The 25,086-nt window shown below is 38.9% G+C and overlaps 9 non-coding genes across 9 annotated transcripts; all 9 read right to left on the reverse strand.

Moving 5' to 3' along the window:
* Nucleotides 1-269: 269 nt before the first annotated feature.
* Nucleotides 270-380, reverse strand: trnal-caa. The gene is made up of 2 exons: nucleotides 343-380; nucleotides 270-315 (listed from the first exon to the last, which is right to left on the reverse strand). It is a non-coding gene; the product is annotated as a tRNA-Leu (tRNA).
* A 960-nt stretch (nucleotides 381-1,340) lies between these two features.
* trnal-caa lies at nucleotides 1,341-1,451 on the reverse strand. The gene is made up of 2 exons: nucleotides 1,414-1,451; nucleotides 1,341-1,386 (listed from the first exon to the last, which is right to left on the reverse strand). It is a non-coding gene; the product is annotated as a tRNA-Leu (tRNA).
* A 653-nt stretch (nucleotides 1,452-2,104) lies between these two features.
* trnal-caa lies at nucleotides 2,105-2,215 on the reverse strand. Its single transcript has 2 exons — nucleotides 2,178-2,215; nucleotides 2,105-2,150 (listed from the first exon to the last, which is right to left on the reverse strand). It is a non-coding gene; the product is annotated as a tRNA-Leu (tRNA).
* Nucleotides 2,216-3,175: 960 nt separating this feature from the next.
* Nucleotides 3,176-3,286, reverse strand: trnal-caa. The gene is made up of 2 exons: nucleotides 3,249-3,286; nucleotides 3,176-3,221 (listed from the first exon to the last, which is right to left on the reverse strand). It is a non-coding gene; the product is annotated as a tRNA-Leu (tRNA).
* A 649-nt stretch (nucleotides 3,287-3,935) lies between these two features.
* On the reverse strand, nucleotides 3,936-4,046 carry trnal-caa. Its single transcript has 2 exons — nucleotides 4,009-4,046; nucleotides 3,936-3,981 (listed from the first exon to the last, which is right to left on the reverse strand). It is a non-coding gene; the product is annotated as a tRNA-Leu (tRNA).
* A 960-nt stretch (nucleotides 4,047-5,006) lies between these two features.
* trnal-caa lies at nucleotides 5,007-5,117 on the reverse strand. The gene is made up of 2 exons: nucleotides 5,080-5,117; nucleotides 5,007-5,052 (listed from the first exon to the last, which is right to left on the reverse strand). It is a non-coding gene; the product is annotated as a tRNA-Leu (tRNA).
* Nucleotides 5,118-6,078: 961 nt separating this feature from the next.
* trnal-caa lies at nucleotides 6,079-6,189 on the reverse strand. The gene is made up of 2 exons: nucleotides 6,152-6,189; nucleotides 6,079-6,124 (listed from the first exon to the last, which is right to left on the reverse strand). It is a non-coding gene; the product is annotated as a tRNA-Leu (tRNA).
* Nucleotides 6,190-6,838: 649 nt separating this feature from the next.
* On the reverse strand, nucleotides 6,839-6,949 carry trnal-caa. The gene is made up of 2 exons: nucleotides 6,912-6,949; nucleotides 6,839-6,884 (listed from the first exon to the last, which is right to left on the reverse strand). It is a non-coding gene; the product is annotated as a tRNA-Leu (tRNA).
* Nucleotides 6,950-7,910: 961 nt separating this feature from the next.
* trnal-caa lies at nucleotides 7,911-8,021 on the reverse strand. Its single transcript has 2 exons — nucleotides 7,984-8,021; nucleotides 7,911-7,956 (listed from the first exon to the last, which is right to left on the reverse strand). It is a non-coding gene; the product is annotated as a tRNA-Leu (tRNA).
* Between the last annotated feature and the right edge of the window lie 17,065 nt (nucleotides 8,022-25,086).

Below are 25,086 nucleotides of genomic sequence, written 5' to 3' on the forward strand. Positions count from 1 at the left end.
GCATCAGTACTGATTTTGCGTTCAGAAACAATTTTACTGTTTTATTTGAAATCAAATGAATGTTTTCATTTTTTTTCTCAAAACATTTTGGCTTAAGAAAAGAAAAAAGAATATGTATACTTATTACTTCTCCACAACATTTTGTCATAAACTGAAACTATGTATGAAAGTGCAGATTTTATGCCTTCCATTGCTTGACACATTCAAAGTGCGCTTTTACATTCATCACGCTCGATTTCGCGCAAACTACTGCCTGATCCGAAAACACTTGTCAGAAGTGGGATTTGAACCCACGCCTCCATCTGGAGACCAGAAACCTCACTTCTTGGGAAGGTATTGAACCTTGAGTCTGGCGCCTTAGACCGCTCGGCCATTCTGACACGAGACGGGACCTTAGCTTTGGACCTTGACATTTGGTTAATTCCTCCTTTGCTTTGTCAGCAAAAACCATGGAATTTTTACTTGACTGAACTAGGAATTCCATCTTACAGCTACATCTTGAACCTGCCAAATTTGGCTAATAATCTACTGAATCTAATTTCCAAAACCACTTTATTGATCTGTAACAACCCATATGGATGTGTTCATCTTTTTCACACAATATTTGGGTTTAAACCAGGAATAAATTCTCTAAATCCTATTACTTTTCCACAACATGTGTCATGACCAGGAGCTCAACCTAATCATTAATGTGAAGATTACAGGGTTCAGGTTTCACGTCCCACATTGTTTCCCATATTCAAAGCATACACTCAAACGTTTCACGAAGACGTTCAGTCGATGTCACATGGACTATTGCCTCATCTGCAAAGACTAGAGAAGAGTAAGATTTGAACCCACACCTCCCTGTGGAGACCAGCAACTTTGCCATTTAGAGACCATAGACAACCTTGCATCTGGTAATTTAGCCTGTCCGGGCAGTCCAGCAAAATGACCGTGTTTCACTTTAGACTTTAACATTTGTCAATTTCTCCATTGTTCTTGAAGAAAGAAACATGGAATTGTTGCTTGACCAAACTAGGATCGCATCCCACACCTCCTACTAGCAACCAGAATCGGCAACCTTTAACAATGCATCAGTACTGATTTTGCGTTCAGAAACAATTTTACTGTTTTATTTGAAATCAAATGAATGTTTTCATTTTTTTTCTCAAAACATTTTGGCTTAAGAAAAGAAAAAAAATATGTATACTTATTACTTCTCCACAAGATTTGTCATAAACTGAAACTATGTATGAAAGTGCAGATTTTATGCCTTCCATTGCTTGACACATTCAAAGTGCGCTTTTACATTCATCACGCTCGATTTTGCGCAAACTACTGCCTGATCCGAAAACACTTGTCAGAAGTGGGATTTGAACCCACGCCTCCATCTGGAGACCAGAAACCTCACTTCTTGGGAAGGTATTGAACCTTGAGTCTGGCGCCTTAGACCGCTCAGCCATTCTGACACAAGACAGCTCCTTAGCTTTGGACCTTGACATTTGGTTAATTCCTCCTTTGCTTCGTCAACGACGACCATGGAATTTTTACTTGACTGAACTAGCAATTCCATCATACTCCTACATCTTGAAAACATTTGTTAGAAGCGGGATTTGAACCCACACCTCCCTGTGGAGACCAGCAACTTTGCCATTTAGGGAGCATAGACAACCTTGCATCTGGTCCTTTAGCCTGTCCGGGCATTCCAGCAAAATGACCGTGTTTCACTTTAGACTTTAACATTTGTCAATTTCTCCATTGCTCTTAACGAAAGAAACATGGAATTGTTGCTTGACCAAACTAGGATCGCATCCCACACCTCCTACTAGCAACCAGAATCGGCAACCTTTAACAATGCATCAGTACTGATTTTGCGTTCAGAAACAATTTTACTGTTTTATTTGAAATCAAATGAATGTTTTCATTTTCTTCTCAAAACATTTTGGCTTAAGAAAAGAAAAAAAATATGTATACTTATTACTTCTCCACAACATTTTTCATAAACTGAAACTATGTATGAAAGTGCAGATTTTATGCCTTCCATTGCTTGACACATTCAAAGCGCGCTTTTACATTCATCACGCTCAATTTCGCGCAAACTACTGCCTGATCCGAAAACACTTGTCAGAAGTGGGATTTGAACCCACGCCTCCATCTGGAGACCAGAAACCTCACTTCATGGGAAGGTATTAAACCTTGAGTCTGGCGCCTTAGACCGCTCGGCCATTCTGACACAAGACGGGACCTTAGCTTTGGACCTTGACATTTGGTTAATTCCTCCTTTGCTTTGTCAACAACAACCATGGAATTTTTACTTGACTGAACTAGGAATTCCATCGTACAGCTACATCTTGAACCTGCCAAATTTGGCTAATAATCTACTGAATCTAATTTCCAAAACCACTTTATTGATCTGTAACAACCCATATGGATGTGTTCATCTTTTTCACACAATATTTGTGTTTAAACCAGGAATAAATTCTCTAAATCCTATTACTTTTCCACAACATGTGTCATGACCAGGAGCTCAACCTAATCATTAATGTGAAGATTACAGGGTTCAGGTTTCACGTCCCACATTGTTTCCCATATTCAAAGCATACACTCAAACGTTTCGCGAAGACGTTCAGTCGATGTCACATGGACTATTGCCTCATCTGCAAAGACTAGAGAAGAGTAAGATTTGAACCCACACCTCCCTGTGGAGACCAGCAACTTTGCCATTTAGAGACCATAGACAACCTTGCATCTGGTAATTTAGCCTGTCCGGGCAGTCCAGCAAAATGACCGTGTTTCACTTTAGACTTTAACATTTGTCAATTTCTCCATTGTTCTTGAAGAAAGAAACATGGAATTGTTGCTTGACCAAACTAGGATCGCATCCCACACCTCCTACTAGCAACCAGAATCGGCAACCTTTAACAATGCATCAGTACTGATTTTGCGTTCAGAAACAATTTTACTGTTTTATTTGAAATCAAATGAATGTTTTCATTTTTTTTCTCAAAACATTTTGGCTTAAGAAAAGAAAAAAAATATGTATACTTATTACTTCTCCACAAGATTTGTCATAAACTGAAACTATGTATGAAAGTGCAGATTTTATGCCTTCCATTGCTTGACACATTCAAAGTGCGCTTTTACATTCATCACGCTCGATTTCGCGCAAACTACTGCCTGATCCGAAAACACTTGTCAGAAGTGGGATTTGAACCCACGCCTCCATCTGGAGACCAGAAACCTCACTTCTTGGGAAGGTATTGAACCTTGAGTCTGGCGCCTTAGACCGCTCGGCCATTCTGACACAAGACAGCTCTTTAGCTTTGGACCTTGACATTTGGTTAATTCCTCCTTTGCTTCGTCAACGACGACCATGGAATTTTTACTTGACTGAACTAGCAATTCCATCATACTCCTACATCTTGAAAACATTTGTTAGAAGCGGGATTTGAACCCACACCTCCCTGTGGAGACCAGCAACTTTGCCATTTAGGGAGCATAGACAACCTTGCGTCTGGTCCTTTAGCCTGTCCGGGCATTCCAGCAAAATGACCGTGTTTCACTTTAGACTTTAACATTTGTCAATTTCTCCATTGCTCTTAACGAAAGAAACATGGAATTGTTGCTTGACCAAACTAGGATCGCATCCCACACCTCCTACTAGCAACCAGAATCGGCAACCTTTAACAATGCATCAGTACTGATTTTGCGTTCAGAAACAATTTTACTGTTTTATTTGAAATCAAATTAATGTTTTCATTTTTTTTCTCAAAACATTTTGGCTTAAGAAAAAAAATATGTATACTTATTACTTCTCCACAACATTTTTCATAAACTGAAACTATGTATGAAAGTGCAGATTTTATGCCTTCCATTGCTTGACACATTCAAAGTGCGCTTTTACATTCATCACGCTCGATTTCGCGCGAACTACTGCCTGATCCGAAAACACTTGTCAGAAGTGGGATTTGAACCCACGCCTCCATCTGGAGACCAGAAACCTCACTTCTGTGGAAGGTATTGAACCTTGAGTCTGGCGCCTTAGACCGCTCGGCCATTCTGACACAAGACGGGACCATAGCTTTGGACCTTAACATTTGGTTAATTCCTCCTTTGCTTTGTCAACAACGACCATGGAATTTTTACTTGACTGAACTAGGAATTCCATCGTACAGCTACATCTTGAACCTGCCAAATTTGGCTAATAATCTACTGAATCTAATTTCCAAAACCACTTTATTGATCTGTAACAACCCATATGGATGTGTTCATCTTTTTCACACAATATTTGGGTTTAAACCAGGAATAAATTCTCTAAATCCTATTACTTTTCCACAACATGTGTCATGACCAGGAGCTCAACCTAATCATTAATGTGAAGATTACAGGGTTCAGGTTTCACGTCCCACATTGTTTCCCATATTCAAAGCATACACTCAAACGTTTCGCGAAGACGTTCAGTCGATGTCACATGGACTATTGCCTCATCTGCAAAGACTAGAGAAGAGTAACATTTGAACCCACACCTCCCTGTGGAGACCAGCAACTTTGCCATTTAGAGAGCATAGACAACCTTGCATCTGGTCCTTTAGCCTGTCCGGGCAGTCCAGCAAAATGACCGTGTTTCACTTTAGACTTTAACATTTGTCAATTTCTCCATTGTTCTTGAAGAAAGAAACATGGAATTGTTGCTTGACCAAACTAGGATCGCATCCCACACCTCCTACTAGCAACCAGAATCGGCAACCTTTAACAATGCATCAGTACTGATTTTGCGTTCAGAAACTATTTTACTGTTTTATTTGAAATCAAATGAATGTTTTCATTTTTTTTCTCAAAACATTTTGGCTTAAGAAAAGAAAAAAAATATGTATACTTATTACTTCTCCACAAGATTTGTCATAAACTGAAACTATGTATGAAAGTGCAGATTTTATGCCTTCCATTGCTTGACACATTCAAAGTGCGCTTTTACATTCATCACGCTCGATTTCGCGCAAACTACTGCCTGATCCGAAAACACTTGTCAGAAGTGGGATTTGAACCCACGCCTCCATCTGGAGACCAGAAACCTCACTTCTTGGGAAGGTATTGAACCTTGAGTCTGGCGCCTTAGACCGCTCGGCCATTCTGACACAAGACGGGACCATAGCTTTGGACCTTAACATTTGGTTAATTCCTCCTTTGCTTTGTCAACAACAACCATGGAATTTTTACTTGACTGAACTAGGAATTCCATCGTACAGCTACATCTTGAACCTGCCAAATTTGGCTAATAATCTACTGAATCTAATTTCCAAAACCACTTTATTGATCTGTAACAACCCATATGGATGTGTTCATCTTTTTCACACAATATTTGGGTTTAAACCAGGAATAAATTCTCTAAATCCTATTACTTTTCCACAACATGTGTCATGACCAGGAGCTCAACCTAATCATTAATGTGAAGATTACAGGGTTCAGGTTTCACGTCCCACATTGTTTCCCATATTCAAAGCATACACTCAAACGTTTCACGAAGACGTTCAGTCGATGTCACATGGACTATTGCCTCATCTGCAAAGACTAGAGAAGAGTAAGATTTGAACCCACACCTCCCTGTGGAGACCAGCAACTTTGCCATTTAGAGACCATAGACAACCTTGCATCTGGTAATTTAGCCTGTCCGGGCAGTCCAGCAAAATGACCGTGTTTCACTTTAGACTTTAACATTTGTCAATTTCTCCATTGTTCTTGAAGAAAGAAACATGGAATTGTTGCTTGACCAAACTAGGATCGCATCCCACACCTCCTACTAGCAACCAGAATCGGCAACCTTTAACAACGCATCAGTACTGATTTTGCGTTCAGAAACAATTTTACTGTTTTATTTGAAATCAAATGAATGTTTTCATTTTTTTTCTCAAAACATTTTGGCTTAAGAAAAGAAAAAAGAATATGTATACTTATTACTTCTCCACAACATTTTTCATAAACTGAAACTATGTATGAAAGTGCAGATTTTATGCCTTCCATTGCTTGACACATTCAAAGTGCGCTTTTACATTCATCACGCTCGATTTCGCGCAAACTACTGCCTGATCCGAAAACACTTGTCAGAAGTGGGATTTGAACCCACGCCTCCATCTGGAGACCAGAAACCTCACTTCTTGGGAAGGTATTGAATCTTGAGTCTGGCGCCTTAGACCGCTCGGCCATTCTGACACAAGACAGCTCTTTAGCTTTGGACCTTGACATTTGGTTAATTCCTCCTTTGCTTCGTCAACGACGACAATGGAATTTTTACTTGACTGAACTAGCAATTCCATCATACTCCTACATCTTGAAAACATTTGTTAGAAGCGGGATTTGAACCCACACCTCCCTGTGGAGACCAGCAACTTTGCCATTTAGGGAGCATAGACAACCTTGCGTCTGGTCCTTTAGCCTGTCCGGGCAGTCCAGCAAAATGACCGTGTTTCACTTTAGACTTTAACATTTGTCAATTTCTCCATTGCTCTTAACGAAAGAAACATGGAATTGTTGCTTGACCAAACTAGGATCGCATCCCACACCTCCTACTAGCAACCAGAATCGGCAACCTTTAACAATGCATCAGTACTGATTTTGCGTTCAGAAACAATTTTACTGTTTTATTTGAAATCAAATGAATGTTTTCATTTTTTTTCTCAAAACATTTTGGCTTAAGAAAAAAAATATGTATACTTATTACTTCTCCACAAGATTTGTCATAAACTGAAACTATGTATGAAAGTGCAGATTTTATGCCTTCCATTGCTTGACACATTCAAAGTGCGCTTTTACATTCATCACGCTTGATTTCGCGCAAACTACTGCCTGATCCGAAAACACTTGTCAGAAGTGGGATTTGAACCCACGCCTCCATCTGGAGACCAGAAACCTCACTTCTTGGGAAGGTATTGAACCTTGAGTCTGGCGCCTTAGACCGCTCGGCCATTCTGACACAAGACGGGACCATAGCTTTGGACCTTAACATTTGGTTAATTCCTCCTTTGCTTTGTCAACAACGACCATGGAATTTTTACTTGACTGAACTAGGAATTCCATCTTACAGCTACATCTTGAACCTGCCAAATTTGGCTAATAATCTACTGAATCTAATTTCCAAAACCACTTTATTGATCTGTAACAACCCATATGGATGTGTTCATCTTTTTCACACAATATTTGGGTTTAAACCAGGAATAAATTCTCTAAATCCTATTACTTTTCCACAACATGTGTCATGACCAGGAGCTCAACCTAATCATTAATGTGAAGATTACAGGGTTCAGGTTTCACGTCCCACATTGTTTCCCATATTCAAAGCATACACTCAAACGTTTCGCGAAGACGTTCAGTCGATGTCACATGGACTATTGCCTCATCTGCAAAGACTAGAGAAGAGTAACATTTGAACCCACACCTCCCTGTGGAGACCAGCAACTTTGCCATTTAGAGAGCATAGACAACCTTGCATCTGGTCCTTTAGCCTGTCCGGGCAGTCCAGCAAAATGACCGTGTTTCACTTTAGACTTTAACATTTGTCAATTTCTCCATTGTTCTTGAAGAAAGAAACATGGAATTGTTGCTTGACCAAACTAGGATCGCATCCCACACCTCCTACGAGCAACCAGAATCGGCAACCTTTAACAATGCATCAGTACTGATTTTGCGTTCAGAAACAATTTTACTGTTTTATTTGAAATCAAATGAATGTTTTCATTTTTTTTCTCAAAACATTTTGGCTTAAGAAAAGAAAAAAGAATATGTATACTTATTACTTCTCCACAAGATTTGTCATAAACTGAAACTATGTATGAAAGTGCAGATTTTATGCCTTCCATTGCTTGACACATTCAAAGTGCGCTTTTACATTCATCACGCTCGATTTCGCGCAAACTACTGCCTGATCCGAAAACTCTTGTCAGAAGTGGGATTTGAACCCACGCCTCCATCTGGAGACCAGAAACCTCACTTCTTGGGAAGGTATTGAACCTTGAGTCTGGCGCCTTAGACCGCTCGGCCATTCTGACACAAGACGGGACCTTAGCTTTGGACCTTAACATTTGGTTAATTCCTCCTTTGCTTTGTCAACAACAACCATGGAATTTTTACTTGACTGAACTAGGAATTCCATCGTACAGCTACATCTTGAACCTGCCAAATTTGGCTAATAATCTACTGAATCTAATTTCCAAAACCACTTTATTGATCTGTAACAACCCATATGGATGTGTTCATCTTTTTCACACAATATTTGGGTTTAAACCAGGAATAAATTCTCTAAATCCTATTACTTTTCCACAACATGTGTCATGACCAGGAGCTCAACCTAATCATTAATGTGAAGATTACAGGGTTCAGGTTTCACGTCCCACATTGTTTCCCATATTCAAAGCATACACTCAAACGTTTCGCGAAGACGTTCAGTCGATGTCACATGGACTATTGCCTCATCTGCAAAGACTAGAGAAGAGTAAGATTTGAACCCACACCTCCCTGTGGAGACCAGCAACTTTGCCATTTAGAGACCATAGACAACCTTGCGTCTGGTCCTTTAGCCTGTCCGGGCAGTCCAGCAAAATGACCGTGTTTCACTTTAGACTTTAACATTTGTCAATTTCTCCATTGTTCTTGAAGAAAGAAACATGGAATTGTTGCTTGACCAAACTAGGATCGCATCCCACACCTCTTACTAGCAACCAGAATCGGCAACCTTTAACAATGCATCAGTACTGATTTTGCTTTCAGAAACAATTTTACTCTTTTGTTTGAAATCAAATGGATGTCCTCAGTTTTATCTTAAATCAGCTGATCACCAACAAGACGTGTATTTTCAATGTATATTTATGTAAACATACTTACCTCTTGATGTGGTCTGTTGAGACTTCTATGCAAGCTGCAGGCATGGTTATCGTCCTCTGCTATCCTGGTTGTAATTGCCCACAACCCTATGGAGAGAGATGGGTGATTCTGTCGTCAGCATCCCTGAAAAAAGAAAAAAGCACATTGTTATTACAAACCATGTAAAAGTATACTTAACTTTGGAATGTTTATAGGCTTAATGACATGTCGGTTTTGAACACAGTGCTTAGTAATCACCCGAATATTGTTTTATGTTTGCTAAGCACCTACTACTTTGCATTAAATGGTTTATCCCAGTGCGGGGCTAGCGAGATAAACACATGAGGGGGTCAACCTAGCAGGGCGTACTTTTTGGAACGAGAGCTTGAGAGAAGTCTTTCAGGTTTTGACATAATTTGAAAATTCCTGTTGCCCTGTATGTAAATTACCTGTATGTTACCTGTATGTAAATTTCACGATGAATGGACCAAAATAACTGACCCAAAATGACTTGGAAAAATGTCTGGTTCCACTGACTTATATTAAAAGTAAAGTAGGTTTTTTCCTTCTCCTGTAAATTTATCATTTTGGAGATACAAGGTTTTCTTCCGACAGCAGTGATGTGTGTGTGTATATATATATATATATACATAGTTTCCTTTGACTTTCTTTCTTTCCGTTTCTTTATGAAAGTGTCTAATCTTATATTTAATCTCAGAAATATCTTCTGAATATCTCATATTTAATGGCCATTTGGACAGCAAATGAAATAAATAAGCTTGGTCCTTGACTTTGACTGTGTACTGTAACAAGAGTCATAATTACTAATGTAATGTAATGCAATTCCTTAATGCCCTTCTCTGATGTTGTGTTTTGTGTAAAAAAAAAAAAAACTCTGAAATTATAGCTACTTTTCAAGCAAGGTCTGATTAACTGGTATTTAACATGACTAACCAGCATTTTCTGTGCTTCCTGCATTTGAAATTGAATGTTGGAGACCAGAATTTAGCTGTTAGTGAGACTAGAAAAGGGGGAGTACTTGGGCAGGGTTATGTATACTGGTCATGTGTTTGCACTTTTTTCCAAACCATTCAAATGTCATGCTAAAACACTGATGTTTAAGGACTGCTTTAGGAGCCCTTAATGGAACAACACAAAAAATATTATAAAAGGTGACATGAAAAGCAGTAAATGTGAGGGACTGTCTTGGTGCTTGGCCCCCTATTTACACAATACAGGCACCCAGTAAAAGGCAGTAACACTTTTTGTTTGAACTCTGTGTCTTAAAATAAGAGTGCATGTGAAGTTGTTTAAGTGCATTAGTAATGAAAAGGGGAAGGACGCGCTGATGCCCTGTTCTGTTTATTTATTGATGTTGCAGTCTCTTTTCTCAGGCTCTGATGCAGACTGACTGATGGGGTAGCAGCAGGCGAGAGAGAGAGAGAGAAAGAGAGAGAGTGAGAAGGGGGAAAGGAACAAGAAGGGATAATAGGGAAGAGGAAGAAGAGGAGAGAGAGAGAGGTTAGAGAAAAACAACAGGAAAGTGCAAAAGATAGAGTTGAATAAAGAGCGAGAAAAAGAGGGGATGGAAATATATAGAAATAGAGGAGAATGACAAAAAGGGAAAATGGACAGAAAGAAAGAGGTTAGAGAAAAGAACAGGAAAAGAGAAAAAGGAGAAAAAGAGAAGGAGAAAGAGAGAGAGAGATCTTAGAGGAAAGTAGGAGAAATGAGAAAAGAGTGACAGAAAGACAGAAAGAAATGTTAAAGGAAAGAATAAAAAAGGGAAAAGAGGCCAAGAGAAAGAGAGACAGACAAAGACAGAGATATAGAGAGAGGGCTTAGAGGAAATAACAACAAAGTAGAAAAGAGGAGAAGAGGGAGAGAGATGTTAGAGGTAAAAACCAGAAAAGACAAAGGGGAGGAGAGAGAGGTTAGAAGAAATAAAAGAACAAGGAAGGAGAAAAGAGGGAAAGAAAGAGGAAGAGAAAGAGAGAAAGACTAGAGAAAGAACAAGAAAGGACAAAATAGGAGACAGAGAGGGAAAGAGAGAGAGACATTAGAGGAAAGAAAAAATGGGGGGTGTTTAGAGGAAAGAACAACAAAGAAGAGTTGAAGAAAGAGAGAGAGGTTAGAGGAGAGAACCAAAACAGAGGAAAGGGAGGTAGAGAGAGAGAGAGAGGTTAGATGAAAGAAAAGAACAAAAAAGGAGAAAAGATGGAAATAAAGAGGAAAAAGAGAGAAAGAGAGACATTAAAGGAAGGAACAAGAAAGGAGAAGAGCAAGAGAGAAAGGTTAGAGAAAGAAGAGGAAAGGACAAAATAGGAGAGAGAGAGAGAAAGAGAGATGTTAGAGGAAAGAAAGAGAAAAAAAAAGAGAGAGGGGCGTTTAGAGGAACGAACAACAAAGAAGAGGTGAAGAAAGAGAGAGAGGTTAGAGGAAATAACCAGAAAGGAGAGAGAGAGAGAGAGAGAGAGGTAAGATGAATAGAACAAAAAAGGAGAGAGAGAAGGAAAGAAAGAGGAAAACGAGAGAGAAACATTAAACGAAAGAACAAGAAAGAAGGGAGGGAGTGAGTGGGAGAGATAGGAGGAGAGAGAGATAGAGTGAGAGACAGAGTGAGAGAGAGAGAGAGAGAGAGAGAGAGGCCCAGACGGTTGACCTGATTTCATCCATCACGGTTGAAGGCCCTTGAGGAAGGGTGTGAATGGAGGGTGGTGTAGAGCAAGAGAGGATGTAGCGAAAGTGCACTGCACTCACTGTAACACCCAGAAAGGTCTCTCAGCTCTGTCACATGAAATAGCACTGCTGTTGTCCACTTACGGCTACTGTACACAACAGGAAAAAACCAAGACAGCACAAAACTCGCACCAGATAAACAACCAGGACGAGTGCGATATGGAGTAGTGAAGAGGACAACAGCAGCTCTTCTGTGTCAGATGGCTGCAGACATTTGTTATGAATCCCCACATTCTTACATCTGCACCTGCACCGTCGAGGTGATTCTGTCTGGCTGTATCACCGGCAGGTCCCATATGGAAAAACATATATGGACATATGTTTTAATGTATTTGAAATACATGTCAAATACATTGCAGTCCACCCTGAAAAACATTCAAACACTGAAATGTATTTCAGCATATATTGCCATGTTGACCAAATATATTTCAAAATATGTTTATTTTGTAATGTATGGGGAAATATTACACATAGAAATGTACCATGCAAAATAAACGTATGTAAATGTATTATTTTTTTTCAAAATGTATGAAAATAGCTAAAATGCTGTCTAATGCATATGTACATATTTAATTTAAAGTCAGTTTCATTCATTCAGTTCATATATATATATATATATATAGTTACACTGAAAGCTTTGTTAAAACTACAGACAAGTTAAAAAAATATAATAACAAATATGCATTTATACATTTAAAAAATATGTCTAACAAATGTATTTGTAATATATTTTTTCCATATGTTAACAGTTCCACCCTTGCCATCACCTCCATAAGTCACCCTGCACTTGATATTGTCATGTAATAGTTTACTATGTACTGCATTCCTGACATCCCAGTCATCTCTGTAGTGTGTATAATACAGTCTCTTCTTGAGGTTTATGTACAAACCTCAATTCCAAAAAATTGTGACAGTAAATAAAATGCTCAAAGCAGTAATTAGTGAATTCTGTTTGACTCTAATTAAATTGAAAACAGTACAAAAACACAGTATTTGACATTTTACCTCACAAACTGTCTGATCCACTTGTACCAGCACAACACACACTAACACACCACCACCACATCAGTGTTACTGCAGTGCTGAGAATGATCCACCAACCAAATAGTACCTGCTCTGTGAGGGTCCATGGGGGTCCTGACCACTGAAGAACAGGGTAAAAGGGGGCTAACAAAGTATGCAGAGAAACAGATGGACTACAGTCTGTAACTGTAGAACTACAAAGTGCACCTATATAGTAAGTGGAGCTGATAAAATGGACAATGAGCGTAGAAACAAGGAGGTGGTCATCATGTTAGGCCTGATCGGTGTATATACACACAGTAAGTACAAAAGCAATAAATAAACAATAAATAAAGAAAAAACAGCGACCCAAAAGTGTGCTTGTGCATGAACAGTGTGTACAATGTATGTGCAACATCTAGGTCTAGTGTGTACATTAATGGCTGGCATTGTTGTGTGGAAGTGGAACTTCACCATTTACTTACCCTTCAGGGCTTCAACATTATAGTGTGATGTAATTCACTTTGTCTTGATCAAGATCCCAATCATGTTCTTGTTGGAAATCTTAGTGGTTTAAAAATGAAAGGTCATCTTTTGTGACCTTACGAGCCCATTGTCCCCCCTTGTAACCTCTTTGTGTGCTTTATTCAGGGCATTATGGGAAACTGCTGCTGTCGCCTATGCAGAAAGGGCAACAGGAAGAATGGTGCAGGTCTCGGTTTCCTCTCGCCAGCAAAGGTCATGTTTGTGCTCATGTGACGATCTTGCAATGGCAGGAGAAATTCCCCATCACTCCACAGAGAGAGCTTATTTATTTATGATGTTTGCTTAGCAACGCAGATTCTTGAGATGTAGGAATGGAGCTCTGATAAGAGGCTGAGAGTCATTGTGGCTATAGATGATGAACACTGGAGGCCATAAATACGTGAAAAGGCAACTTGATGTCGACACTATATGCACTTCACTGTAGCTTGACGCTTTTAAAAGAAATATAAAATAATTTTATAGTGTACTTTTCGATACATAAAGTACATATTTTTAATGTTTACACTTTTTAACATACTTTAATACACAGTAAATTATTTTAAAACAACTCATGACAACAAGCATATTTAAATTGTAATTAAGCTATGACTAAATACATGAATAGATTTAAAAACGTAATATGTAGACATAACTGTTATTAAACTTGGAATACATTGGAAATATTCTGCTGGATGTATGGACACACTTCAGTGTACTACAACTAAAATGTACTTAAACGCATTTAAATTATGTCTCAATGTTACTAAATAAACTTAAAAATATTGAACAAATAAAACATGTATTTAAGCATGCCTTCATAAAACATAATAATTATTATATGACAGTTATTTCGAGCACATTAGTGATTAATTCTTGGCCAAAAGTGAAATTCAAGACACACCACAAATCAAAAGCAAGTTTATTTCGTGTGTTTTTGCCTTTCATTTATTAACAAATTCACTAAATGTAAGAAATGCCAGAAAAATATACTTTTATCATTAATAAAATCTGCTTTTAATAAGACAAAACTAAGCTGACAATAAATAAAAACATAAAATAAACTTGCTTACATGAGTACAGTCTTGTAGTGTCTTGCTACTGGCCACACATGGCTGTGAGAGGCTCGGGAGGCACAGCCATGCAGAGGGCCATGCAAAGAGGCTCATGGTAGGTGTGCACTCCCTGTAAAAAGGGACATTAATGCTGTTTATGTTGTTCATTAGTTTAAGGTATGTGGTATGTGTTTATTGTGTTATTCTGTGTTGGAAAGTGGGTTTAGCTAGAGTGGGTTGTGGTTACCGTGAGGCGGAAGTCTCACTGTTCAATCATGGCCTCCAGTGTGTCTTACTCTTCAACATCGCCCCAGTATGTAGCTACAGAATGTGCCATGAAAATCACCCCAGGCCATTATTTTTAGCTAGATTTGCGCTTTGGTGTCGTTTGTGAAATTTTTGTAATTTGTAAATTTTTGCCGATGGTTCAGGAGCTGGAATTGGGTATTTCCATCATCATAAAGCTGGTGATCATGCGAGAACCTTCAAGGCCTTGGGCCTGAATGAGAACAACTCTTGCTGACGTAGTGAGGGATGCAATCTATGTTGACTGAATCTCATCAATGATACTGTGTTTGGTTTCTGAGCCAATCCAAGTCTTTGAAGCAGTTATTTGTAACGTAATGTAAGATATAACTGCTTAAACCAAGGCTGTGTTAGACGGGGAAGACACCTGTGGGTGCTCTCACCCCACCACTCTCTCTCTCTCTCTCTCTCTCTCTCTCTCGATCTAAAATCTTTTGCCTTAGCATGTGAGGTTATGTGTGTTTTTGCAAACGTATTGATCTGTTGAGTGTATTTTTATCATTTTTACCCATTCTTTTGTTTTTTTTTTCCTGTAATCCTGAAAAAAAACCTATTTTATTTTTGAAATTCAGTGTGGTTTTCTCATTGTAGTCTTTTGGGGTACATCACATCACAGAAATTATGAATGAGTGTTTTTAATACTAGTTTATTTCTTTATTTCTTCATTTTTGACCTAATTTCTACATTTTTGTCTTAGTTATGTGAAGGTAAATTATCCTACACTGCTTTGTAAAAAGCTCTGCCTGAGTAAATCTTGAATATAAATCAGTTGAATTGCCTGGGCAGGAGTGAGCTGCACTAGTCAAGTCTCGAGATGACAAGGGACCGGAGAACAGTTGACAAACAAAAATTTCAAATGCAGGCAAAAAATCAACCGAGTGCATCGCTGCAAATAAGCTTCAAAAGACTCTGCCAGTTCACCGAGGTATTCAGCTTCATAATCGCTGGAGGCAGTCCTGGCATATCCTGGCATATTAAGCTCTGAGTTGTTTAAAAATTTCGATGACGGAGCAGCAAAATGTTAAGCCTGTCGGTACGTTGAGATTTCGGTGTCAAACTTCTTTTGGGAAACCGAAAAAGAGAGGGAGAAGAGTTTTACCCCAAGAAAACGTCAAAATCCATTTTTCTCGTCCACTCTTATCCGCCACCTCCCCACCCCCACCAAAAGACCTCTCTTTTGTACAGCTTTTGATGAAGAAATGTTGAGGGAGTGGGAAATATAAATTAATAAGTCTGTGCAATGCTGTACTGAAAAAAAAAAGACGAGGCATTCTTTTGATGTTCTCCAGCAATGGGAGAAGAGCCAGGGGGAGAAGGAGAGAGGGAGAAATGGAAGGAGAGAGGTGGAGAGAGAGAAGGAGAAGAAGATGGAGATAAAGAGAGCAAGCCCTTGATCTCGTTAAGCAGGTTGCATTTGCTCGGATGCCTTTGGGAGACGAGAACAATCCCGCGACGTCACTTTGGCTTTGGAGCAGCGGCGGCCTAGCACGGCGAGGTTACTGTCAGCAGAATATTCGCTCTCATGCTTCATATTAAAAATCCGGAGGTAGCACTCGCCGCCGTGTTTGATTTCACAGGAACGGGCTAAGGCTTGTCTCTCCTCTCTGGTGGGAAATGATTGAACTCGAATGCCGAGGAGACGCTACACTTTGATCTCACTTCCAGGTCAACCTGAACTGGCCCTTTGATCTGCTTCCAGGTCGAGAACTCCCTGTTCTTTCATCCGAGGCGAAAGGGAACAGCAGAGGCTCTTTAGTGCAATGCACAGTTATGTGTGTATACATCTTGCTGTTTCTGGGGATTCCATGAACTATATATTTTAGTAGAGATGGCACATTATGACATTTTCTTTTAATATTCCAATGCTAGCCACGTTTACATGCAGCCTGATAATCCGTTAATAATCCGACTAATAGCTCAATCGGAAAAGAATACGTCAACCTCAATCGGAGTAGACTAGTCTAATTGAGGCCATTCAGAATACAGTTTCTGACAGAATGAGGTGGGTCATCCTGTAAATAATTAAATAGAAGAATAATATCCGTGTAAACGCCTGTATCTGATTACATTCCCTATCAGAAAGTTTAAGTCCGTTCTGATCATGTTCGTCACGTCATAGCAAAAGTTTATACCATTCAGCATGGCGGAGCAGAAACTGGTCTGGAGAGGAGACGAAGTTTATGCTCTGATCTTTAAAAGACGGCGGTGGGACGGACGTCCAGCTTATGTGTCTCAGAACACGACATCTTCCTCTCGGCCTTCTTTAATAAGGACATGTGAAGGACGTTTTCCTGAGTCTGACATCATTTTCAAGCCATTAAAAACACAAGCACTGCTCACTGCTGCTCATCTCACTCTGACTGGACTCACGTGATGCTTATTGTCACAGTAACGTCTACACTAAGTGGTAATTTTGGATCGGATTACTTGTAGTGTGAATGTAAATGGAGATCTTCCATCAGATTGTTGAGTAGAGTGAGAATAAACACCTCAGTATTAATCTGTAATCAGAATGTATTCAATCTTTGCGTGTAGATACAGCCACTGATGCTGAAACTCTGAGTATCGAGTAATACCGATACCAACCCTATATATATGTGTGTATTTTCACACTGTGTTTTACAATATTGTATCTTGGCTCATTATAATATTGTGTCCTGACTCGATGACAGTATCACAATAATATCTTAAAATGGCTCAAATATCGTGATGATGTTGTATTTTGGCTTAAGTATCATGATAATATATTTCCATGGGGCCTGTTCTGATTCCCAGCCCTAATTCCCTGTATGACAAAGATGAAAATGAGATCCCAAAATACGAGGGAATTAACTTTCATACCTACATAATTCCTATTTCTATCTCTCTCTTTCACTCTGTTGTGAAAAAAGAACGAATCCTTTTTTTGCGGTGTATCCAGATATTGATTGCCCGCTCTCGTCAGATTCAAACCCGGTCCCCCTACAACTGCATTATCTTCCCCCTGCATGCCTCCTTCCCTCTCGCTGTGCCTTTCAAACCCATCAGAAACATCATCACAAGCACAATGAACGCTCACCCTCCAAATTCAACCACCTGGAAAAGAGAAAACACGCAATCTGGCCAGAGCAGACCCAAGTTCACTGCTGCACTGCCTTACACAATTTATCAGGTGTGTGAAGGATGAGAGGCCTCCATGCTGATTGTCTGAGCTTATCACAGAGTCACAGACCAGACAGGGCGATGGGTCAGCACGAATACTTTACTCGGTGGATTAAGGTTTGTAGCCAAAATGCCTGACTCAAATATCAGCGAATGCATCAGACGGGCCAGCTCTGGTTCAAGTAAGGTGCTTTTCAAATGCTTGACTTTTTATGAAGCCCTGAGGTGTTTTCCAGTACATTTTAAATACTCTACTTTGACTCTGCTTTGATTTGTCAAACTGTTTTAACATGTTTTCTCTAAGAATCCATGTGTTCCTTGCAGCAGCGAATAAATTAATACATTAAGAAGAAGCGTTTGACAACATAAGACATGCAGAATTGAGGCCAAGTGCATCAGAGTTAAAGGAGTAAACAGGATTTGATCCAAACGCACACACCACCCTCTCTCTCTCTCTCTCTCTCTCTCGCGCTCTCTCCCTTTCGGTCTCCCGCCTGTTTCTCACACTGTAACACCAAGTCCCAAAGGGCAAAAGCAGGCCACTGATCAATTACACTTCACCTCCCCTCCCACTTAGGTCATCACGTTAAGTAGCCCTCCAGCAATGGCTTTGTGTGTGTTGAGATGAAGGCATGAATTAAAGGACTCTAATCAATACCATATTACAACTTCACACGAGGAAATGGAAAAAACTGCTTAACCTTTTTCCGCAGCCTAGTTAGTGGACACAGGTAGTAGCGGGAGGTCATTTCTGACAGTTCATATATATATATATATATATATATATATAGAGAGAGAGAGAGAGAGAGAGAGAGGTCATTCTACAGAAACATTCACTTTTTTATCTGCCCATAGGAGTCACTGGTGTTACCGACCATCATTGGTGTTACACATAAGAAAGGAAACACCAGAGACATTTTTAATGAAAAATGCATTTTACTAAATGTCTGCCACAGAGCATCAAACCACATGTTGTCAATCATGGAATATCCACTAAAATATGTAATTTAATCCATTTGTATTCTATTTTTTCACAATTACCTATTTTCTAGGTTAGCAGTAATTACAGTTACCATTCTAGGATGTTTCTAGACTTCTTAGTAAGAAATATTTTTTACACAACAAATCTGAAATATTTAATTGTGAAAACAAAACTGACCAATATAGATAAACCATTGCCTGCAGGCCTGGCAAACATGGTATTAATGTTGTTTCACATCTTAATTTCTACAGAACTGAAGTTGTCTTTTTATTGAGCAGCTTTTGGTTTGAACTTTCCAAGTTCCAGCAGTGTCTGATGGTCAGAGGGGCGAGCGTATGATAAGACGAATGATTTGACGAATGTTGTTTGAATGTCCTGTTCCGCCTTAGACGGTGCAGCAGTTACATTCCGGCGCCTTTGCAGAAGCCAGAATGTAACTTCAGCTCCATTTATTACATACTACAATCATTCACGCTTCAGTAGCAGCTGGTCCACGGTTTGTTCTCAGGCCCTGAGAACGCAGCATTATCTGATGCAATTGACCCAGTCAGCTTCTCATTTGAATTTTCCCATTCCACCTTAAATGGTGCCTGAGGCAGCAGAATGTAACTGTTGCACCATTTAAGGTGGAACGGGAAAATTCAAACAAGAAGCTTCGTGACTTTTTAGTGTTTGTCAGTTTCTCATAGCAGATTAAACATATCAGGAAACCAGCTGCAGTGATTATAAATGCAAATTCGTCCATTCATCTCCAAATTATCGATGTTTGTCTTAAATCTCTCTCTTTGCCATTTCGTTAACTACTAGCTACGTGAGATTATTGACTGTGTCGCTATGTGACCAGCAGTCTGTGCTGATCTTCAGGGTTAAAGGGTGAATCAGCAGTTCTGCATTAACTCCAGAATTTAAGACCATCTATTCTTAAAACTGTGTTGAACGATCAGCAGAGCTTTATTTTACTGTAAAGGAGGATTATTTTATTTTTACCTACAAATCTGATTCTGCTGTGGAGCCGCAACTGGACAGTAAAACAGCCTACTCTATGTCATGTGAAGCTTCACCACATCTTTTGAAACTGCTGCTAACACAACATCACTTGTGTGGGAGAGTTCTAACTGCCAATTCTGCTACATCATCTAAGAGACGCCTCTATTGCCTAGCTTTTGATCTCCATGGCTCCCAGATACGGATGGCTATGGCCTTGCCTGAACCTTAACCTTAACTTAACCTTACGATCAACAACAGAGCCAAACTCGCTATGTGATTAAATATGTAATTATACATAACTACATTCAAACAGCGCCACAAAACAAAAGTGAAAAATCTCAACTTCTAAGCATTAAAGAAGAAGGAGAAAGACTTTCCAGAAGAAATCTGTTGTCTTTTGGTTTACAGTGAACAAATACAGGGAGCTGATATCCTGAATTATACTAATGAATAAAAGGCCTCCAACATGAGCTGTCAGCACAACCTGTTAAACAACAGCATCGCGTTGATACGAAACGAACGTGCAATATGGCTGTCAGGCCAGCGCTGCTTTGTAATGTAAGGTGAAGAGCAGTGGAACGGCTCTGCTCCAGCGCACAGGGACGTCTCCGTGATCTTTTCACAGGCTGACCTTCAAATGAGAGCGGACAGAGACCACGGACACGGTATTATCATCTGGAGGAAAAAAAAAACACATTTAAAGTGACATGTTCTGGTAAGCGTGTTTACGTTAAAAAACAGCTGATAATCGCAACGCTTGTCTTTATTTATAATGCAGTTAGATTCAAATGGAAAAGTGGACTTTTGAAAGCAGTTTGGAGCAACATGTACATACATGAATACTAAGAATAAAGTATAAAGTCCTCTTTCCCATCATTTGTTTTGGTGCATATTCGAACCTCACCAGTAGGGGTTAAAGGGGCTGAGAACCCTTGTTGTGAAAATAAAATAAGAAACTTATATGAATGTCTGTTTGTTATGGAAGTCCAGAGAGGCCATGAGGTAGTTATAATTTTTTGGATTGTTATTTTGAGATGATGAGTTAAGAAAATTTTTGTCTTAAAATAACAAGTTACTTATCTTGCTATCCCAAGATAACAAAAGTTGTTATCTTAAGGTAACGTGTTAATTATCTTGTGATCTCAAAATAACAAAGTTGTTATCTTGAGATAACAAGTTATTTATCTTGTCATTTCAAGAAAACAAAATTGTTATTTTGAAATAACAAGCTACTTATCTTATCATGAGATAACAAAAGTTGTTATCTTAAGATAACGAGTTAATTGTCTTGTGATCTCAAAATAACAAAGTTGTTATCTTGCGATAGCGAGTTATTTATCTTGTCATTTCAAGATAACAAAATTGTTATCTTGAAATAACGAGTTACTTATCTTGTTATCTCAAGATAACAACATTTTTGTCTTAAAATAACAAGTTACTTATCTTGCTATCCCAAGATAACAAAAGTTGTTATCTTAAGGTAACGAGTTATTTATCTCGTGATCTCAAAATAACAAAGTTGTTATCTTGAGATAATGAGTTCTTTGTCTTGTTATTTCAAGAAAACAAAATTGTTGTTTTGAAACAACAAATTACTTATCTTGTAATCTCAAGATAACAATCCAGAAAATTATAGCAACAGCTCATGGCCTCTCCAGACTTCTGTGATTTGTGCATAATTTGTGTATCATTCATATTTTTATTTTCATCTAAATATATTCCAACAACATTACTGAATTAAAATATGCCAAGTGCAGAAGAAAACACTGGGTGCAAATCTTTAAACATTTTAAAACTACATGCAACAGCCCCAGTACATCCCAACCATCTGTAAACTGAAGCACTAGTTCATTGATTGTATCTCTTTGACCTTAAAGCTAAAAAGAGGGGAAAAAATCAAGTTCTCAAAAAGCTAGCCTGCTAACATTAGCACTACAAGCCTTTGATGTTCATGATGTATTTACCTTCTCAAACAATAAACTTGGTCAGTATTACAGATATATCCAACTATTGTGTTTATGTGTTGACCGATCTGAAGCAAATCCCATTTCAAAGCAGAGAAGTAGCACTTTATCACTTTTATGGTTAACAGCCACGTTGCTCAGAGTTCCTTTCAACCTTATAAGTAGGAATTCCCAGTTGACGGCTGCTCTCCTTGGGTTTTCTTCAGAAATACTGAGTTACAAGCTCAGAGCACTCTTGCTTTTGCAGACCACCAGGTGAGCAGTGACCATTTTGAAAGTGCTGATTATATTCAACGACCAAAGGCCTATAAAAGATACAACACATGTTCACCTCAACAGCACTGCTGTTACAACTGTCCAGAGCGGTCAAGACGAGTTTAGGAACTTGGGGTATGTCTTTGCGAACTGTCGGCAATAAGCTAATGATTAGAAACTCTAAATGAATAATTCAATCATAAATATTACACAGAGCTATTTAGGTTAGCAAGATGCGACCACTAAGTGGTTCTTTTCCAACTGATATACTGGTAGAGTGACTTTAGTGTACTGTTATTAAGCTGGGAGAATGTCAGAAGCATAGCCAAGGGGTGGCTAGTGCCACCCTAGCATGAAGTATGACCACCTTTCTGGCCACCCCAGTTAAGGAAAGTGAGACCGCTAGCCATCATCAGTAAAGCAATCACCAGAAAAACGTTATCTACCTAGCGAGTGTGAACTGGTCGCAAACAATCAGTTCTAAGAGTCCAATGAGCCTGCATTTAATGATTATCATACCTTGCTGTGATAGGCTAATTTTGCGCTACACTATGAAGTTGGCTGTGTGATGCTAAGATGAGTTGGCTAGCAAGAAACAGTCATCTAGAACGGTTCTTACCCTGATAGCAAGAGGATAGTGGACCACTGTCGGCCCACTGATGGCGAAGGTGGTCCACCGTCATCTTGAACGGTTCTTACCCTGATAGCAAGAGGATAGTGGACCACTATCGGCCCACTGACGGCAAAGGTGGTCCACTGGCGTTTTCCTCAGCGTTTTCAAGGCAGTGGTTAAGCAGAGTAATGGGCAAAATTCCATATATCATCGCTCATTTTCCGCTCACAGTCCAATTAACTTGATTTTCCTTCCTTTCTTTTTTAGCTATACTTCATAAATTAGTTTAGTAAATAATTTTAATCAGAAACACTTTCTATAAAATCATTTTATATCAGGCCTAGTCATTATTTTTTCTCTCATGTGTTTGTAATGTCTTTTATTTTGTTTATTTTCTAAAATAAAAGTCCGTGCGCATTTAAAATCTGTTTGGGGAGATTAAAAACTAGGTAGAGTTTGTATGCAGGACAGTAATCCGGGTGGTCCGAGGGTGGCCCAGCAGTGACAAACAGTCAGTGGGGTGCTGACCTTATCAAGCCAGCGGACTGATACACGCTCACGATCTGGGTTATGCTAACTAATTACTTTTTCGGCTGAATATGTGCACATGTTGTAGGCCATATTCCATCTGTGGAATAAGTTTGCGCTAAAGCTGGGTCACTCTTTTCTCTCATTGTGGTGATAGCCTGTAGCGATGGCAAGCTAAAGGAATAACTTTTATGGCCTGTGCACGATTTATTATTTTTTTTGCTAATATTGCACACTGAAAAAAAGTGATGCGCTAATTTACTCGATTCAAACACATCTGAAATAAAATACATCAACAGTTTTGTCCTTCAGTTTACTTTTGGCAATAATTGTGCTGATGTAATACTTTATTCATGTAGAAGTGATGGACAGTTAGTGTTAGCTAAAGTAGGTTCCTTTTCTGAACAACCCGGAAAAATTTATGAACGTAGCCTAGAGAACAGATTCATAAGCGTGTCTAGATATCCCAAGGCATGGCGATAGCCGGGTATGTTGCAGAAATGCCAAATTAAGTCAATAAACCATCACAGAAAGCACATTTTGTGACATTTTTAAATGCCATGGTCCTCTGCCTGACTGCAGGGCTCGGCTACAACTTGGAACTTGCTTTTACATTTCCATTTACCTTTATTCATTTGGCAGACGCTTTTATCCAAAGTGACTTACAAATGAGGCAAGCGCAATCCAAGCATAAAGGGTCGGGTGTGCTGCAGTACTTACAAGTTTGACAAATCAAATCTGATACTACAAAACATGTTCTGAATAAACACAAAATACACAAGACACATACTGTGTTCTTACTGTAAGATGCAGGCAGAAGAAAAAGGATTTGAAGAAATGCAAAATAAAGCTGGTAAAATCAGATCAAATCAGATTCTTTTTTATTAAGACTGTTTCCTGTGTTCAAAAGCAGACATATGTGGGTTGTGAGGGTTTAATTGTTTGCACTATTGTATGATATTTCGGTGCTTTAAGAAGCTAAAGGTGAGGGTGTGTTTCTCAGGCTAGCAGCAAACTTACTGAAGCTGTCCTACTGAGCATACTGAAGGTGTCATGAGTGTGTTTACATACACTCAATAATGCAATCATAATCTGACTTCTGCAGTTATCTGATTATTCGAATGGTCATGTAAACAGCATACTTCGATTTCTTAGATCAGAGTAAAGGCCAGAAATCCGATTAAGAAATCCGATAATGAGTGCTGGATTGTAGCTTTATAATCAGATTTTTCAGTGCATGTGAACTCTTACTCTGATTTCTTTCTGATTTCTCAGTCTGCGGATGTGTCAAAACAGACCGCGGTACTGGAAATAAGCAAGTAGCGTTGCTGCGAGACGCGGTGAAACTATTTTGGAGCGACGCTGAAATCAGGTACATGGAAATGGATTTAAATATTTTTCATCTTCTAGATGATGTATGTTCACACTTTCAGGAAAAGTGACGCGATGTTTTTAAAAAAAAAGCTGCATCATGAAGTTTGAGTTTTACGTTATGTTTACGTCGCGTCCTCTTCTGTGAGTTTATTGGCTGGCTGTAAAGCAGAAATCTAATTAGTGTCTGACTCATGTAGACCCGGAATTCCCCATTATCTGATTACCTAAGTACATGTAAACATGTTGATCGGATTGCTGACAAAGTCTGATTTTCGGATTATTAAGTGCATCTTATTAAGTGCATGTAAACGCACCTAGTGAGGGTGTACTGCACCATTACAAATGGGAAACAACAATCTCAGGAGTATGGATGCCCATTTCCACCACAGGAGAAATAAAAAAATTCTCCTTTTAGACTTAATATCTCAAAGTAATGAATTATTTTCTTGAAATGTTGACTTTGAAACAGTGACAGTTCTATTTGGACGCAAAGCAATGAGATATGTTTTTGAAATATTGCTGCAGTTTCTCAAAATGGTCACTTTCCATCTTAAAGCGCTGGCTCTCAAAATCATATTTTCTCAATTTTTTTTTAAAAAATTTGTGTCAAAATAATGACTTATTTTCTCTGTTTTTGAAATATGGATATCAAAAGAGGCTAATTTCTTATGCTTTATTTAGAAATGTTTAGTATCATGTATCATATTGTGTCACATTGTTTTAGTATAATGACTTACTATCTCAAAAGTTTGTCATTCTTTTGGGATAATAACTCATTATTTCGAG

Source organism: Colossoma macropomum, unplaced genomic scaffold (assembly GCF_904425465.1).
Source record: "Colossoma macropomum unplaced genomic scaffold, Colossoma_macropomum, whole genome shotgun sequence".
NCBI lineage: Eukaryota > Metazoa > Chordata > Actinopteri > Characiformes > Serrasalmidae > Colossoma > Colossoma macropomum.